The sequence below is a fragment of the Struthio camelus genome, chromosome 10, assembly GCF_040807025.1.
Source record: "Struthio camelus isolate bStrCam1 chromosome 10, bStrCam1.hap1, whole genome shotgun sequence".
Lineage (NCBI taxonomy): Eukaryota > Metazoa > Chordata > Aves > Struthioniformes > Struthionidae > Struthio > Struthio camelus.
In genome coordinates this window covers 9321252-9337047 of record NC_090951.1, presented here as the reverse complement: position 1 = coordinate 9337047, position 15796 = coordinate 9321252, and the positions used below count along the sequence as shown (strand labels likewise).

Below are 15796 nucleotides of genomic sequence, written 5' to 3'. Positions count from 1 at the left end.
ATTTTGAATCATTTCTTTTGTTTTAATCTATAGTATCAGTTGTAAGCATTATATAATGGAACTTTTCAATTACAGATGTCTACAACTTCCCAAACACGAGGGAACGTTACTTCTCATGATAACCAACTTGTGATAACTGCATACAAGCAGATTTTAAAGGTTGCAAGAAGGTGATAAGAAACTATGTTCTAAAGGTAATTATGTTTTTGTACTGGCCTAGTGAACTGATAAAAGCACATATTTTATTCAGAAACATTCTGGACTTATCTTGTTTCTTTTTGGTTTACAGAATGTAAATTCTGGTCTTCCGATGCCTATGAAACTTAGGAATAATCCTTCACGTAACTTGAGCAGAAAATACAAACTAGGTAGAGCTTTTTGATATTGCCTGAGAAAATTACATCTGTCTAAGGCTTTAATGGAATAATGGTAGGATGCACCACTATTCTGTAAACTTGCTTTAGTAGCTTTCAGATCAGTTACTAATTTTATATTATTAATATTACTTTGAAGTGGCATGCTAGTAGAAATTTCTGTAAGTTGCTGCTTGCAGTAATTTCAAAACTTAACTTAATCAAGTAATTCACACTGGACTCATTAACCTCAGGGATCAGGTCCTAGAAAGCATACTAAAACCTCAACTTGGCTACTGATACTTTGAGGGAAGAATCTCACTACTAGATGATCTGATGGAATAAAATCTGAATATAAGGAATCAGCAAAACGGTTTATTTTCCAAGCATGCTTCCTTTCATTCTCCTTTCCACTCTTCAAGTTCCTGACTTTTGAATTGTTATTTAAATGAGATGATGCTAAGTATTTAGATCAGCAGCAGCCCTTTTAAGGCTCTGTTGGGATTGAATTGCCCCTTAAGAGCTCATTTCAAGTCACTTTTATTAAATTTTTTTAAGCAATAAGGGCTGAGCTCTGTCTCCAGAAAACAGTTTATTGCACTGCTTGTAATACTGAGAAACAAAGAATATATGATAATCATATAATTGTTTTTGCAAAAGTAGAGAAGGGTGAGAAGATAATCGTACTCCATTATATTCCACATGTTTTTAGAAGGTAGCCAGATATTTCCTGTGTATATATGAATGAGAAGTCCTATTAGGTTTGCAATCCTTCTCACTCGTAAGAGCAAAATAATATGAAATAAGATTACCAGGTTCTCTTCCAAGCAGAGGTTAATTTTTTTTTTGCCCTCATTAGTCACAATCAGTCAAAACTCTGGATTTTTTTTAAGTTTCTATGTGAAATTTCTGGTACAAAGATATAATATTAAAAATTGCATTAGTTTGATTCACTTGGTCACATTTTGCACCTGATTTTTTTTCTTCCTTCACTACAGTTGTTAAACTAAGAATCTTCATCCCATTTCAACTGATATCAGAGCTTTTTACTTACAAAATGAAATGACCTTTCATTTGAAATGATTAACACCCACATTTTGGGGAAGATATTTCCTTTAAAATATTGAAGAGGAAACAATTTTTAGCCAGCATATTCAACAGTGCTATGTGATATTAATGGGAATGAATTAGTTTGGGTAGGAGGTTGGAAACTGGAAATACTCCTTTGCTATTCAAAGATTAGTATGAAGCCACACAGTCTTTCCTGTTGAGACTTATTCCATGCAAAAAGCTCTCCAGAAAGAGAATCCGTGAGTGACACAATCCATTTTAACAAGACAGATACCACCCTCTCACACCACAATTTCTGAGGATCAAAGAGCACAGCATTTGCCCCTGTAATTCCCAACTGCAAGAAAGGTCACTTAAAACAATTGGCAAAGGCAAAGGTTAAAATCAAAACTAAAACTAAACTTTTAAGTTGTACTTGGAGATATACCTCCAAACATCAACACCAGGTTCAGGGGAGCACAACATAACTTTAAAGCTACCATTAGCTTTCCTGCCACACACAACTTGACTACCTGTTTAAAGCATGGACACGAGGGGTCTAAGAATTCTTATTCTTGGTTGCTTCCTTCAGTTATTTTTCAATAGAAATTAAAACATACAGCGTGCAAGTACTTTTACATAAACTAAAAAAAAAACCCTGTCATTAATAGCCAGAAGTAAAGACAGAGACTAAACATCCTCATCTTTCATTGTGACACCATATATATTCTCATAGTATTGTTCAGTTGGTGAGGAGATGGAGGAGAAAAATACTGTTTGTGTCAATGCAGCTTCAGATAAAGGGAAGCCACGTTTCTGATGTTATCTATTGCACTGCAAAGTGTTTTGTATTTCCCTCAAGGCTCTCTGCCTGCTTCGTCAAATAAATATTGTATAAAATATCCATACTTCTCTAAGGAATCACCCTGGGCTCACAGCTTGGAAGCTAAATGTTTGGGCTGAGGGAAACAAAGATACACAACATTTAGGTGTCTCTTCATTGCCCTTGAAAAATGTCAAAATTCCAGGTATGTTTTCCTACCTGCTAATGGGCTTGAGGCTTTTCAGAATGAAACACTTGTGCAAGAAGGAATGCACCTGTACATGAAATAACTTGCTAGGCAGTATTACATGTTATTAAAACCAGAACTGAAGCACATCAAACTTGCAAAGCTCCAAATGCAGATGTGTGCACTCCTCTCTCCTGCACACACACTATCAGTATGAAAAACAAGACCAACGGTCATGAAAGTAAATTATGTATTCCTTCTGTATAGAGGAATATTGGGGTTCATTGTTGTCTTTCTATAATTGTTGGTAGGTCTTGAAGACATAATCGTCTTATTTTGTGTTTAAATTTAAAAGATTTTCAGTTTTTAAGACTGTATTTAAGATGACCAGCCATTAAAAATAGTTAACACAGAGCTAGAAAGCAGCAAACCCACATTAGTCATACAAAACCACACTGCCTTAAACATGGCATAAGATCTCTGGCCAAGGAAAGTCACAGAACTATGATGGAATTGAGTGTTTTTGCTTCCAAAACAGTATCAGTTAAGTGTTGTATCAGCCCTCCATTTTAAGAGTCATAGTCTGTGTCTGTACTTTGGGCTCCTTGCACAATTCTTAGCCCCTTCTCTGTTACTAAATGTTAAAGGACTTGAGGAAAAAATAGGTGATGCCCACATTTAGAAACATGAAGTGTTTTATGCTTAATAATTATGTCATGCTAGTAGACAGTGCATACAATACATGCAGCATAAAAAAGAAAACTGCTAGAACTCAACTGATGTGTACTAAGATTATTTTCATTTGGCTGGCCTCTCGTACAACGCTGGCTGAGGCACGGTTCAGACCTCTACGCGGGCGCCGAGCTGTTGGCCCTACCTTGAACCATGCTGTGAGTCCTCAAAAGGGATGGGCAGCCTTCGGCTCTTTAAAGTCAACAGCAGTTGAGGATGCTCAATGCGCGCTGCCTCTTGGACCCTCTCCAGCGCTTCACAAGATGGGGGCTCTGTGTAAGACACCATCACAGTTGGTCACAGGAAGGAATTAAGAACTAGGAGCTGGACAACTCAGCTGTAACGCACTTGCCCTTCAGCCATCTCTTGCTGTGCAGAGAGGTCCTGGCTGTGCTTTGCGTTTGTCCTAGTTGGAGCTTTTACTTCTAAGAGCTGATTGCTGCCCTTGGCTTGGAGGAGCACAGGAGAGAGTCAGAATGCCTGCAGTTATCCTCTTTCTTTTGGGGGTTTTGGAAAAAGATTTTTAAATCCCTCTCTCCCAGGCACTGGTCCCTGGAGTGTCCGGCTGTGTCTCCTGAAGGGTTTCTTCATGGAGATGAGTAGCTGCCTCCTGTCCCCCCGCTCCATCTTGCCCTGCCCCTCCCTCCTTGCTGCCCTCCGCGTCCCGCTGCGGGGGCGCTGGAGAGGGTCCCCTCCCCGCCGCCCCGGCCTCCCCTCCGTGGCGGGAGTCGCCTGAGGGAGGCTCCCGCCGCCTCGGCCTGGGCCAGGGGCGATTCTGTCACCGCGGGGGCAGCAGCCGCCGCCCCAGCGCGCGCCCCTCCCGCCTCGGCGCTGCCCGCGCGCCCTCTGCCCTCCCCGGCTCCCCTCAGCGCCCGCCCGCCGCGGCGCTGCTCTGCCGCCCCGGCGGCCCCCTCACCCTCCCCCGCCGGCTGCCGCCTCGGCGCCCGCCCCCCGCGGCCTCCCCGCGCGCCGCCCGGCCTGAGGGAAGTGGCCCGGCTCGGAGCTGGCGGCGCGGGCGCCTGCCGCGACGAGCGGCTCCGCGGTCTGTGGAAAAGTTGTGTGCTTACCCGGTGGAAAGGGGCAGGGAGGGGAAGGGGAAGGCGGAGTGGTTTGGGGGGGGGGGGGACCCAAAACTGCTTACATGAATTTCCGAGCGCTAGACCTGCCTCCGAGATCAGCCCAATAAGAGCTGTCAGGGGAGGCTCCCAGCTCACTTTTCCACATCACTTCACAGTTACGTTTGGCAGGCAGGCACGTTGGAGCGCTCAGACCCGGAATGAGTGGATTTATTTGGAATATCCCTGCTTTCCTGGAGATGTGCTGCTGCCGATGATATGTGCAAAGGGAGAAATTAATAACTGCACTTTAGTATGCAGGTACAGAAAGCTGAGAAGCTAAGTAACCAGCCTCTCCTCTAGCATCAGCAGCCTCAAAAAGCATGAAAAGAAAATCTGGAGAATCCTGTCTGTTCACAGGGACTGGCTAATATTTTTTACCTCACCCTCTTAATCCATTTGTGAAGTGGCTGTTAGCAAGCTGTTTCCTTGGTCCTTGGAAGAGTGAGTATTCATTTTATTAATATTATTTATGTCTCGCTGGCAGAGGCTCGCTCTCTGTAGGTTTCTTTTCGACTTAGTGTCTGCTTTTTTGCAAAGGGCACTATGTGAGCGGTTTCCTTATTAACAGATAGGGCATTAGACTGAACTGTAGCGGCTCATTAAGTCAGATCTTTTGAAATTTCTGATAATGAAAACGTCATGAGATGGTAGTTAAGTTTTTTTTTTTTTTTTTCCTTGGGAGGAGGGATGGCGGTGTGGCTATTTCCCCTCCTTTTTCTTTTTTCTTATTTTTTCTCTTTTAACGGATTACAAAGACTTTGAATCACAGAGGGCTGCTTCTGAGGCTGGGGAATCCGTTTCTTCTCCTTGTTTTCCTATTTAGTACAATAAATCTCTGGGCTATTTCACCGTGTTGAATAGATGCAGGGCTGCATTCATGCGTTGAAATAGATTGCAGTTTTCGTGCTGAGAATAAAAATCACCCACCAGTCAGATATGTAGATGAGGGAGGAGGAGGCTGGAAGAGCCATGAGGAGGGTGAATCCCCCCCCCCCGATCTGTCACCACCGTTCCCCCTACCCCCCCCAAGCTTTGCGCCCCCCAAATAAATAAATAAATGGAAATGGTACGGTAGCTTCCTTTCCCACTTTCAGAAAGGAAACTATCCCAGAAATACGGTTCTTCCTCTTTGAGCCGCAATCAGAATGAATCTTTAGCTGTGAGTAGGCAAGAGTCCTCCCTGTCCCACAAGTTGTTTTCCTTCCCTTTCTTTGGTTGACTAAATAGATACTGCAGCCAGGTGAAACTTCCAAGGAGGAGAAAGCCCTTTAGCTCCAGTTGCTGGTTACTTGCATCATTGCCAAGGCTCCTGGACAGGAAAGGCAGGAGGCTGTTGACCCCTGAAGCTGGCTGTTCCATGAAACGCCTCATCTCCTGTTGGAGGAAGGCTAGAGGAATAAGGTGTCCTTGCGTTCTGCTTGGTGGTGGTATCTGCTGACTATCTGCATCCCAGTCGGGAGACCCGAGCTGTCAGACAGCATCCCTGCTAGACAGTTTCAGACCAGTAAGAATACTGTGCTTGTCTGGGGAGCCAAGGATCAGCGTACAGCCCTGCAAAGCTTCAGAGCAGAAAACCTGTGGCAGTTTCTCTGTGGATATTACAGAAGAGATTAACTCAAATCCTTATTTAGGCACTGCCTACCGCCATGAAGGTGACACCACTTAACATACACAGGAATTCCTTTGTGGTTGGTGGCTGCTCAGTCATGTCTTGAATCTCTCTCAGCTTAAACAGTGTGCGTTTAGTACCAGACTAAATAGAATGGAATCTATCCAAACTGGCACATAACGGTGTTACAGAAACCTGTTCTTGCTGCCAACAGGTATCAAACTCCATATCCTCACTTCTCCCTCCCTCTTCCTCTCTTTCACACACGCACACGCTGTCTTTCATGCAGGCAACTCTATCTTCCCTTCCTCTGAATGTGGGAATAAATACTTGTACAACTTTCATAAAGGCTGACACTTTTAAACAGCCAACTTGATGAGCACATAAAGGGCTAGCCGTTTGTCTCTGTGAGTATCACAGCCAGACCTTTTTTTTGGGCTGCTGATTGTAAGAAGTCAAATAACATTAACTGTTTATTGTTTCAAACCTACTACATTAGTGCTTAATAGAAGGGAAGCTAACAGCTGCTCGCTTCAGTTTCAATTAAAGAATATAGCTGATAACTACTAAAGCTATAGATAAAGAATCCTCTTAACTTCACTCATCCTCTTTTATAAATTCGTAAAGAGTTTCTTTGCAATAAGGATAAAGAGAAATATGTAATACTTTTGTATGACTGATATCATTCTCTGCGTTCAATACCAGATTGTTACGAACAAAAGGATGTTTCAGAGTTGAATTCTCAGTAAATAAATAAGGAATACATTCAGAAGACTGAAAAATTGCCCAGCGAATGTTTTATCTGTCTTAAATAAAATGATAAAGTGGCTAAAAGCAGTTAGTATTTTGCATAGCTGTGAAATTATCAAATTTACACTCATAAGATGAGATAGCATCAAAAAACAAAAGCTCTCTGTAGTGTCACCTCCTGGCCTAACTGTGTGAGCATTTGCAACAGAAAAACTCTAGGAAGGGAACTGAGTTTTATGTAATATTCTAGTCTAAGGTTTTCATCTGTTCAGCCTTACTGTTCTAGCTCACTGAATACCAAATGAGCACAACCTTCTGCTATCTTCTTCCTAGGGTTGCTATTTATTAACACTCCATTCTTTTTGTACAACTTAAAATATCTTGACTTTAAAGAACTTGACTTGAAGTTCATGTGACTGTTTGTAAGTTGAGGGCCTTGAGTGTCCTTGGAGGTTCAACTGTTTCATGAAGGTAACTTCTTAAGATATGCAGATGAACAATTTGTTAACTGAATAGGCTGCTAGCCAAAAAAGTAACTTCGGACATATTTTACGTCATTAAATAATTATTAAAAATATACGCACTTCTTTAATAAATGCAACTAGTTTTAATAAGAAGTACCCATATGTAGGGCTTCTTTTTTTCTACCTTAAAAAAAAAAGGCTTTTCATCTCTGTGAGATACAATCCTCCTTAGGCAGTCACTTGGTACTTTTTAAGTATACTTGTTCCCATCAACTTCCATTACTGAAGTCCAAAACAGAGGTGGAAATGGGGCAGTGGTCCCACAATCATCTTTAAATTGACTCACTTTGTCCTTTGTAGCATCTAAAATTTTTCCAATAATATTGCACCTTAACTAAATTAATAGATTAATTTACTCCTGGATATTTTATTTGTATCACTGTTATTATGTACAGCAGTCTTCTTAGACTGGAAAAAATATATTTAAATTCTAATCTGCAGTATATGGAACTACAGATCTGTTACCCCTAGAAGTACATTCTCTTTTTTTTTTTTTCTATTTTTTATCATGCACTTGCAGATTTCATCTTTTAAAATGTTGTTTCCACAAGACCTAAGTGCCCTACAGACTTTAGCTGGGACTTTTTCAGACAGTTATTGGAATTAGGGGCCAGGATCCTACCCGCTTGGCCCTTGATACATACAGATATTTTCATTTCCAAAAATGAAGAGACTTTGAAGAAAAAGAATACTGACCTCTAAATTTCTGTGAACAAGAAAGAGGTGTAAATGCATACCGTAAGCTCTTGATGCTGCAGATCTCTAAGTGATGATTATGAATACTCTGTAATTGAAAACAACTGCTGATGCTACGCAGTATGAACAGGTATTTTTTTACAGCATATCCAATAATCATTAAGATAATGTATATATTAGCAATATTCCTTTTGTGATCTCTTTTCCATTATGGCATCATTAGAGTCTGGCCTTTTGGATATGCTATTAATAATGACAATTGTGTGTTTACAGTATGCACCTGGGTTGCATCTTCATTCCTGAAAATTATGAAAGAATCCTTGAACCCTGAGTTTAAAATAATACAAACCAAATTCTATCAGTGGGAGGGAAATGCTAAGGCGTTTTCAACTTGGAACGTTTTAAGCATTGTTGCTACCATAAGATCGCATCAATAGAATTAAATTAGATGACAGAAACTCAACGTTTTTCTTAGTGTGGTTGCCATAGAAAAGGTGGTTCACTTCATAGCTTTCTGAGCAGTAGATAGAAACAGAATAAAATAAAATACATTTCAGTCAGAGATTTCAAATATTTATTTATTTTGTCTCAGATAGACCCCGTATGCTTTTTGTTCTGGAGTCTGTTCATCACGTTTCTCATTTTTCCAACCAAATAAATAACACCAACACAGTGGCATTTCAACTATTAATGCAATTTTGTTCCCAAAACATACTGGGGACTTGTGGTATCTGAAGTGGTACATGTAAGCTGAGATGGAAGGATGACTTCTGAACCAATTTTGTACCAGCAGGTAGAGTTTAAAGCATCTGACACTTCTCAAGAAACTGATTCCTACTTGCCTTAGTCATTAGAGTAATCTTTATCAATCAGTTGCAGTGATAATATTCACAGCATTGATTCTCCAAGGTTTTGAGCGTGATCTGTCTTGTGGAAATCTTTTGGAATTGAGGCCGATCAGCACCTTGGCTTGGACTTTGAATTAGTTATGTGAACCAATCTTAGACCAGAATATGCAAAACCTTCCTTGAGAAGTGTCTACTCTACCCTGTGGTGCCTAAATCATAGACAAGCTAAGAAGAAAGCTGTTTCTCAGTGTGTCTTGCTCAGATCTTTGCAACCAGATGTGAGAGTTTAAAATATTATGAAAGCAGTCACTCTTGGCAGTCGTTAGTTCACAGCTTCAACTTTCTAATTTGATGTACGTTCATTCCAAATACCTTACTCCTAGGAATCAGTGTTCACCAAATTTAAGAAACTCAGATAACCATATAAGTCTATTTCCTTTGCAGTCGCTGGTTAATTTATAATATCAAAACTATATATATATATATATGCACACGCACTATATGTATATTCAGAGGTAGTGCTATTCATTAGTTGGGTTTTGCAAATGAGCAACATTTCATATGTGGATCTCTCTTATGGACTGAATGTATCAGCCATTCTTGCCTTTTAAATACCAAGATCATCAGAACTTAATTTTTCATGTCATTGAAATTTAGATTGAATTCTGTATTGCAGTCTGTGGGCTTTAGTTTTTGTGCTTTTCCAAAAGTCAGATAAAAAAAGAGCTTGGCAACTGCAAAAGAAGTAAGTTTCAGGAGGACATGTTGCAAGACCCCGCTTCTTTTCAAACAACTCATTAAATTTGATGACAAAACTGCCATTAACTTCGATGTTGCGAAATTAGAAATCTTCTTTTCTGATTTCATATATTTTATCAAAAACTTGAGTAGGCTTCCTGCAGCAGTAGCGTGTGTAGTTAGAAAAGTCCAATTACGTTCACTTTTTTCCTTTGTAAGATGTTTTTATCTACACACACATTTATGTGTGTGGCTGGAAAATATATGCAGCTTTCACTAAATTATGATCAGACATACTTTATATTTTTAGTTTAATCAGATTGCACGTCAGGAAATTTGTGGGCTTTTCCTTAATTACTGTGTTTTGCTTAATTACGTACAGAATATCTGACATTCTTTAAAAAAACAATGAAAATGGAAGATCTGTTGTATATAAAAGAAAGACTGAGAAAGAAGCCCAGAAAGCAAGATATTTATGTCCTCCATTAATATTTAAACATTTTCCAGCAAGTACAGGATAAGCACATCCCAGCTGCTGAAACTCTCATGATAAACGATGCCCTAGGCAGAGCGTGGTTAACACCTAATTCTCAGTCACAGGCCAATCTGTTTGCCTTTTTATGAGCTCTCTTCATGTTGTGCACAACTTGCTTTTTTCTCTCTCCTTTAAAAGTGATATAGGTCTTCAAATTATGTAATACACCCTCATAAAAATGAGCATTGCTTTGAGAGATGAGATTGGCATGAGCTGAAGCTATTAAATCTGTATGTAATGCAGTTCTATTTTAGTCAAAGGAAAATCACTTTAATCAGTGGACTGTTGAGAATAAAAATGACTTCAGTTCATTTCTTCCTCTTACTATAGAATGAAAACAACGCAGATCTGACTGTTTTTGTCATATTTAAGTCTTTGGACCACCTTGGTGGTTCAAACTGGTTTTGACTTTCTTCCCTCTCTGTTTTGAGCTAGAATCAAGAGCTTCTCAGCAAGACAGTGTGAAGTAAACCGACATTTTGACACAGATCCACAGGGTATCTGACTCCCATACACCCGAAAACAAACCTTTTTTTTTTCCTTAAGTACAGCAGTTTGAAAGGGAAGACGGTAGCTATCTTTTGCTCTACATTAGATCTATAATAGTATTGTCATTTTAATGCCTTTTTTTTTTTTGGTATCAGCTGTCGTAAGAAAACTGAATATTGTAAATACTCATTTCATTGAAGAGGAAATGTAGTGAAACAAGTCATTACTTCAATGCAAACTCTCTGGAAGACCTAAGAGCAATAAAGTTGGTTTTTGTTTTTGTTTTTTTTTAATGAACTCTGGTCCTGTGAAGTAGTGAGCACTTCTGTGAGGAGCGATACCTTTATATACCAAGTATTGGAGCCCTGGCAGCTTTAAAGTTTGCTCACATTGATTTTACTATCAAAACATAATAAAAATATCCCCAAATAATATCCACAATAATAGATTCTATATATATTCTTACACAATTATGCAAATATAAATTAGTCAATAACCATGATATCACAAGGCTGTGATATTCTCTTATTAAAAAAGAAAAACAAAACAGAATTTCCTAAAAGTAAATGTTTGACAGAAGAGTATAAACAAGTTTTAGATAGTCACTGACGTAAAATAGGCTTTGTAGATAAAACAGGGTATCATATTAAGCAATCAGATAAAGAGTAATGAACAGCTTGTTACAATATTATTATTTGATTAAAGGAGATGTACTTAAATGTGATATGCATATCCTTTTTCTCTTTATCCTAAAACATTATTCAAGTTGTGAAATGACCTGTGTCCTGTAGCAACCTCATCTCTACTTCAGAACACCAATCACGGTGTTTTGTAAGTAAGGGAGAAGAGTAAGGAAACTGAGGAAGAGGAAATGGTTTCTGAAACAAAGCTCTTCTTAACCCTTCCTTCACTTCTCCCTCTAAAACATACCTAAAACTGAAGTAACCTGCTTTTACTAGTAATAATCTTAGAGATGGCTGAATAAATCCCCCCATTCAATAGTACAGGTCTATATACCAAAGAAACTACTGCAGTTCTGTACATGCATGTGTATATCTGTATGTCTTGTATTACCTGGGTATAAACGCGTGAATTCCAACTGCTGTGTATCAGATGCAACGACTGATGAACACTGTGCTTAAAACGCTCCCTTAGCATTTTACACAAGCACAAGAGTGCACATAATAACCTAAAGAATTGTTCAGAGGTCTTTAACTATAAAAAGCTGCAATGCATGACTAATCTTAAAAATTAAGCTGTCATATCTTTGCTCATCGAATTATTGTTAGGACAGAACACAACACCTAAGACAAAAAAAAAAGGGGGGGTGGGCAGCATCTCTTGTCACTATTGCTGTAACAAGTATTCTTTAGATAAATGCCTTTGATTCTCCAAGCAATCATAAGCAAATGTCCACACACAGTATATAACAATAAACTTGGACAATTGATTTTCACTCATTTTGGCAGGATTCTCCTTTGCACATCTCTGACATCACCAAGCATCCCTCAAGTATATGTCGCCCTGCTGCAATAGCACGGTTAGAGTAACGTTTCCTATCTCGTTTTCCTTCCTTTGAAGTTTCAGGTGCTTAGCCAAAGGAAAGGCCAGGTGGATAATGCTTTTCTGTGTTACAGTAACTCTAGGTGACATAACAGTCCCTTAAAATCACTGTTAGCCAGTGGAATTTAGAGCAGCTACAAAGTATAATTATGATCTGAGGCCAAGACTAGAACATGCATGGCCCAGAATCTGGTTTGCTGGCTCACTGCCATTTTCAGCCCCTTTCCACTGTGCTGTGATGTGCGCTGCTCACAGTCAGGATCATTAAGTGTTCCCTTCCTGACTGAGAAGATGCTCAGAAAAACGTATCTGGCTACAGCCTGGCTGCAGTTGAGCCAGTGGGAGAGGTTTCCGTCCCTAAAATCTCACAGCGTCAATGAACATAGCTGCATCAGAGAGCTGTGGTTATACGTTAGGATTCCATCAGACCTTTATTAAGTAGTTTCTCTGTCCCTAATTGCTTGCTCCCTCTTCTTTTCCAGAAGTTAGTCTCCACTCAGTTTTGTTGATTCAACTGTTTGTGTGGCTGCTCTCTGAAGTAGATAGCCAAACTTCTTGTGTTCTTTGGCAACACAGCTGTTTTCAAAACTTTCTGTCACTGCCCTCTAGTTTATGGGCTCTTTAGTTGCGCTGATGCAACTGCTTGTGTGGCCATGGTATAAACTGGATCAGTGAAATGAACTTTGCTAAAAAAAATTAAAGAAAAAGACTTTCTGAGACTTTTTTTGTTGTAATTTTTTAAGCTGCCACATTTCACTAGTCTGGCTCACAATGCTGCCGCACAAATAGCACAACTGAGGGGACAGTAAACTGCAATGAAGAAAAGAATTGGGAAGGGAGAAGAATGATGGGAAACATGCAGCTGGGATGTTGGGGGTGGGAGCAAGAACCTCTTAAATTAAATTTGTTGTTGATGGAAGAATAACATGAGCAATGGCCTAACCCAGCTCTGTCAAAATGATTTGGTTTAAAAAACACCTTACTATTAAAAGTGTTTAAGTTAACGAGATCATTTTGACAGAACTGGGTTAGGGAGTGACTACACGTACAGTTATGTTGGCAGTTAAGAGAGGCAGTAAAGTTGAGCCAGGGCATGCGATGAGTTAACAGTGGGCACTGTAAGCACAATCTTAACTACTGCCATAGTAGTACACCTGACTGCAGCCTTAGCCAATATTCATCTCACAGTAAGATGGAGAATTGGTTTGTATTTTTTGTTAATTTTTGTATGTGAGAGTAGTTTTTACCTAAATGAGTAATTCACTGAAAAATAATCATTATTATTTGTGGCAGGAAGTACTCATTCCTTTACCACAGAAACATGCTGATGTAGCTTTATCCAAATCAAGTACCAGTACAAGGCAATGAATACATGCCGAAAACAGGATGAGTATGTAAAGCAGAGTTAAGGGGGTGAAGATGACACGATTATTTGTTAGTTATGGTGTCCTGATAGTTCTGTTCTGATGGACTTTTACTTTTGTTCTGCTTTAAAGGCAAATTAAAATTCTTATTGCAGTTCTCTGTTGAATAAGGATTATTCCTACAAGTCAGATTGGAGCGCTTAGGCCTTATATTTTTACTGTTGAAAACTTAAGGCTTTACTGTGCTGCCAAAAGAGGATCAATGAAGGAAAGATAATTGTGCTTCCCATGGTGGGAAGGCTTTGCATCATGTCGCTGCTATTGATGGAAAAGGACCCTGTCTGAATCCTTGAGAAATGGGACTAGGAAGCATAAGTGGTAGTGCAGCCAATACCTGCAGTGGTAAAAGTAAACCTAAAGATAAATTGAGCTTAGAGAACAGGAAGAGCAGTGTGAAGCCAAAAAACCAAGAATGATATTCTAGCTACTGTGGAGGAAAAAAAGCAGGAAGGTGAGAAATGGTTAAAAGAAAAGAAAAAAAAAAAGCTAATGTGAACAATAACAAGGAATGCACTCAGATTTTAACAAAGAAGGCACTAAGAGTTACAAAATACCTACATAGGCCATAAAAGTGGATCCCAGGTTTGTAGCCCTATAGGCAGGGGAAATCCAATACCTGATCATGAGCTGCAGGAAAACTGTGATAGTGTAAAGATGAAACCGATTGCTGCTTGTTACATTTTAAATGAAGGAAGTCAGAGGATATAAATTTCTGTCAAGGGTACCTGATTAAACTTCTTGTTGCATTCTCTTAACATATATGAAAATCATTACCCACAGCTCTAACTGCTTTGCAGGAATAAAGATCTTTATTTCTGGCAGAAATTAAATTTAACTTCATTCTTCTGGACACAAAACTCCATGTGGGTCAGGTGGAATTTCAAGGCTCTAAAGCATGCAAAATGGAAAGGCTATCTTCCTCATGCTGTACAGTGCTAGCTGGAACTCTCTAGATGATTGGTAAATTAACACCTTTCATCAGTTATTCTGGGCTGCTTGTGTTGTAATGTGTATTTGCTTATAATGAGTCAGCATGCCAAAGGTAGAGCTTATGACCAAAAAGATCTGAAAGATTTTTAATGGAACTCCATTGCCCTTATGTCACATTTACCTCATCGTATTGTTGCAGTTTGAGACCAGTCTTTTGAATGTATTTAATGTCAAAAAATGATGCAAAAATCCATTTTAGACAAAGATCTCTAACTTTTGTCTGGCATCTCTAGTATAATTTATTTAAGTAAATCAATACTTCAAGGTTTTTGTTTGTTTGTTTTTAACATAATTAACAATAGCTGTCTAGGAACTATTAAAATGACCCCAATGAAATGGTGAGGTCAGAAGGGCTTAGCTACTGTTTGTAATCACTGTAAGTGATAAGGTAAATGCAAAATGAAATAAATAATTAGTTGCCTTGAAAATCTTAAGAGAACCCTCCATATGTTTCTTAGGGGAAGAAACACTATACTGGCTGTAAAGTCTCTTAAACGGAGATCATAATGTAAATCAATGCACTAGCACTGTAATAAAGTGATTTACTTCACCAAACAGATACTCTGTGGTTTGAAATCTAAAAAAAATTGATTTTTAAAGCTTTTTATGGTCTTACTCTGCTTCTTTTCAGTAAGCAGTTTATATATTATACTACTTTTATACATTTTATTAATCCTTATAAGCAATCTACTGCATTCCAGTGTCCATCTCTAAAGCTACAAGATGATTCTAAAATGATTGTAATGAAATTAATTATTTCAGATATCCTAGCCACCATAAAGCTATCAACAACATGTTATGCGAAATCAGAACTACTGTCATCATTTAGTATACCTATTATCACTAACTACTGTCCTACTTAATCGCCTGCACAAAGCAGAGTCAACTTGTACAAGTAACCTACACAGATTTTGGTTCTAAAAGAAGTTGCAAGGTGTATTATATTAATTTCTGAAGTTGGTATGTTAGAGTGTTACATTACAGTGTTAGGTCGTAAACTTCTGCTTCATTGTAATCACTTTTTGGTTTGTACTTGTACAAAACCTTGTCTAATATTAGGCAATGAAGTCCATGAGTGGTGCTCCAGGTTGCATTCTTCTGTTGCAGTAATAGAGTAATATCTGTCCAAAAGTGTATCGGTGCATACAGTAAGTGGAAAAAGGACTGCTTAGCTTTATCTGTACTGCTCTGTAGGTTATGCGTGGAGAACCAAATTTACAAATACAGCCTTATGTTTTTGAAACGTAATTATCTAAATCTCTGCTATCTGCAACAGTGCGCATTTTCTTTCTTCTATTTGTTTCAGGGAAAAAGTCTTTATATTTCAAATATCACTTTCCCCACTCAGGGATACCTAGAGAACGAAG

The 15796-nt window shown here is 38.9% G+C and overlaps 1 protein-coding gene and 1 long non-coding RNA gene across 3 annotated transcripts in view; one reads left to right on the top strand and one right to left on the bottom strand.

The window, feature by feature from the left end:
- LOC104140849 (uncharacterized) overlaps positions 1-4239 on the bottom strand; it is a 34651-nt gene extending 30412 nt beyond the window's left edge. The window contains exons 1-2 of one of the 2 annotated variants that reach the window (XR_011143255.1): positions 4213-4239; positions 3291-3417 (exon numbers count right to left, since the gene is read on the bottom strand). This is a non-coding gene — a long non-coding RNA (uncharacterized lncRNA). Of the gene's footprint in view, positions 1-3290; positions 3418-3493; positions 3761-4212 lie in introns of those variants that run through there. The other variant, XR_693402.2, reaches the window with a different exon arrangement.
- Positions 4240-4324: 85 nt separating this feature from the next.
- The window catches only part of CDH8 (cadherin 8), a 153729-nt gene continuing 142257 nt past the window's right edge, over positions 4325-15796 (top strand). The window contains exon 1 of the mRNA XM_009669844.2: positions 4325-4704. The gene's annotated coding sequence lies outside the window, so the exon portion shown is untranslated. The remainder of the gene's footprint in view (positions 4705-15796) is intronic.